Raw genomic sequence first — 3,689 nt, 5'->3', positions numbered from 1 at the left:
ACGGCCGCACCGCGGGAAGGAAAAACGACTGCAGCAACGGCCTGCGGGATTTTCAAACGCTCGGAATTATGACGGAACGGAGAATGGGGGGGTGGACGAGGGGCGTTGAGGGGAGGGATGGACACGCAAACTCCTACCAACTAACCGTACAGGCATTTTGGAAATAGACTTTGGCTCGAATAGAAGCGGCAGCGGGGCTGAGAGGCGTTGTTACGGATTTAACCGACGCCCTCGCTAGTCGTGAAACTCGCTGAGATTCTCCGCTGGACAACTATTGCTTGGTAAGCCGAGTTCCGAGCTTTGCATTTTCACCAAACAAAATACATCGCAGCTTCAACGAAACTTTGTCCCCGTCCGACCAGCGTGGAAACTACAAAAGCTTCCGTTGCGTCATTTTTCCTCCCGCCGCGTCTCCCGAAACCATTCGAAGGCAATTCGCTCTGCTCTCACACTCCTCGCTAAATAAGCATCTCCCGCTCGGTCTGATCAAATAAATTTCCGAACGTATTTATTACTCGTGTCACAACCATGCTCTCGGTTTTTAACGCAATGTAAATATCGTTACATCGTTTACGTGCACTCTGTTGGTAAAAACACTTTCGTCAAATTCACGCGAATGAAACTTGAACGATGATGCGGACGGAGTATCAACAACGACCTATTTCCATTGGTAATGACGTTAGGTGAAATACGATCTTCCGGTCACGAATATCATCAAGTGTGACTTCATCGTACACTTTGGCAATGAAATGCCGAGCAATCGGTTCAGACGAAGTTTTTGACGAAAAGGGTGAATGCGTAACTTAAGATCAATTTCCACCGACCCATTCTCAACGGATTTGCATGGTGGATCTTGTCCTCACCGTGACCGCTTGTTCACAGTACTACGGGTTTCATTTTCAAAAGCTTTCAGGAACGCAAGTCAGCCAAAGTAATGACCACGTGAAGAGTAAAGAGGAATTGGTAAACGCGTCGAACCGACACGCGTGAAATCTCTGTCCGTTACGAACAGTGACGACTTTTTCGGAAGCTTCAACCGTCGGGGATCAATGGATCTAGAAACTATCAAGATCCTATACCCACTCTCAAATACCTCGGAGTTTATAGCAAGCTCGAGTTCATGCCTCGGTGAAATCTCAGTCAACAATCCTAGGAGAATTGGCTTATTCAGACGTAGGAAAGTTTTTCACCGACCCAACGGCACTTCCCCCACGTCTACGTTTGAAATAGACCCGATTCTCTCCGTGTTTTTACGTAAAAATGATGAAATTTTCCGGACAGAAATTGTAGATACTGTCGCGTATTCCGATCGATACTCAAACGAGGATCTCGTACATCCTTCCACGTAAATAAATTCTGCGCGTACACAACTCGCTCTGAAGCGGTAAGAATGAAATTGAGCAAGCTTCTCCGTGCACACTATGTGCATAGGACGAGGCATCTAAGGTATACACCTAAAATGTGTAAATATTTGATTGCTCGGACGGCTAAATACGTGGCAATTCCATATTGAAATATAAGAAAATTCGGCAGTCTTCAATCACAATCAAGTACGCGGTTCGTTGAAGGAGGGTCCAACCAATCAAAATTTCCGAGTGCAGCTGAGAAGCTTCGGAGTCGAGGAGTCAAACTAATTATACGTCGTCGCAATTAAAATGCGGAGTCGCGTTTCGCCGAGTCCGGCAAGACGCGCAAACACGGCATATGAATATTTCTGACTTCTGACGCGCCGGAATTATTATAGAAGCATGGACAGCTTAGAGCTTATAAGTCTGTGTAAGTGGCCTAGTTCTGTAGATACGGTTTAGAGTCTAACTTTACAGACAGGCACGAAAATGAATAATTGAGTACCGTATAAATATCGTGTCGTTGATAGTTCCCAAAAGTCATCAATCAATGTTAGCAGGTAACGTGAAACGAATTGTCAAAAACTATAATCCAAACAAGAGTCCATCGGTAAAATATACACCTGCACTTCTTGTCCAAAATGATGAACACGTCAGCATTGGTGTTGGATATTTCCAGTTGTATAGATTCTCGTTTACAGTTCAGCGCTTTGGAAGCTGGGGATGCGAACATCGGTTATAGTAACAATATTATGAATCCGAGAGATCGGAATTCTTCATTCCGCTTCCGTCAAGCGTCAGATACTTGAGCTTTCAACGAATGATCGTCTTACATTCGATCAATTTTATTTGTTTTCATGAGGTTGCAATTTGCGAACGGAAATGTATTTTATTTCACAATTTCACCACGGATAAAATGGGATTTCGATTTACCTACAAATCATCTTCATTATCGCAGCCCACTTGGCTTACTGAAAGCTGCGCACACGTGTTTACGATTACGCAATCTACGTCCTGAGCTTTACATTGGGATTCGATTTTTGAGTTCAAGGAAGTGATCACAAATTATTCAAGAAGTGGATCTAAACTTTCTCATGTTTGTGTATAATATAAGTAGAGATTACCATGCAGTAGGTGCCAGATTAATTGAGTCCACAAGTCAAACGAATTGCATTGCCTCACGCAGTAAGAAATTATAGAAAATATTTCGGAGCTTAAGTATGCTGCAAATCGGACATAATTATTTGAAAAATCGTTTCGCGATTCGCAAATAAAGCTTCTTCAAGTAGGAATGCTCGATAAATTGGTTTCAAAGAAGTCAACAGCCTATCAACGACGTAGCCATTGATCCCAGTAATTGCGACTTGGCAAATACCGCCGCAGTTAATCCCTAGGGAAGTATTCTGAAGCTTTTATTCAGCATATTCAAAGGGCTAATACTGAAGTGGATATGGTGGGTGGATGATGATTCATTATATATCCACGAAAGTTAATGTCCCACACGTGTTGCAAACTTGGATACCTACGCGGTTAAGCGAGAACATTTGTTGGATATATTGTCGCGGCACCTCCAGCTTGATGGAAATTATTCGATTACAAGTGTACGGTATAATTATAATAGAGTGTCGAGTGTTTTCTAAAGTTTGATACGAAGGTATATCGACGTCATTTTCATAGCCCACCAGCCGCCGGCCAAGAGTGAAAAGTTAAAAAAAAAGTTCGGTGCTTGCGCTACAATTAAATGTCAAGTCTAGCCCTGACACGACTTTTAACTAATCACTGAGGTGAATTAATTGAACGAATGAGTTTCACGCCGAGGTCAAAGCAGAAATACAGATCAATACATGTTTTATTGGATATCATTGGAGGACGTCAATTTTTATTCCAATGTTTCGTTATAGACTGGTGAAAAAGCTCCACCTTAGAGACGATTCCAATCAATACGGTAACGAACTCCAGTCAAAGGAAATTTCGCTTTAGTTGCTGTAAATGATGACTGAAATCATATCGGATTTTATCATGTTCTGACGCGAAATGTTTAAATTTGTTCGCCTCGATTTACCGCCGTCTCTTAATCTTCGATGAAGATTTTAGAACATATGCATTGAAAACTGCTCGATAATTTCTTTCATTTCATTTTAGTACACTTTGTTACACGATTATACAGAATTGATGAGAAATTCGAGCCATGAAAATGATTGATGACTCGATGACTTGAATTTGGTATCAGTTGGTGTCTACCTTGCTCTTGATTGGTGAATTCCCATTAAACCGGTAACAGGAATGAATATTTTCTTGTTTGCATTCTACCATGAAGTAGATCGTGCCAATTCGTATGATTGC

This window comes from Neodiprion pinetum, chromosome 3, assembly GCF_021155775.2.
Source record: "Neodiprion pinetum isolate iyNeoPine1 chromosome 3, iyNeoPine1.2, whole genome shotgun sequence".
NCBI lineage: Eukaryota > Metazoa > Arthropoda > Insecta > Hymenoptera > Diprionidae > Neodiprion > Neodiprion pinetum.
This window is presented reverse-complemented; position numbering follows the sequence as displayed.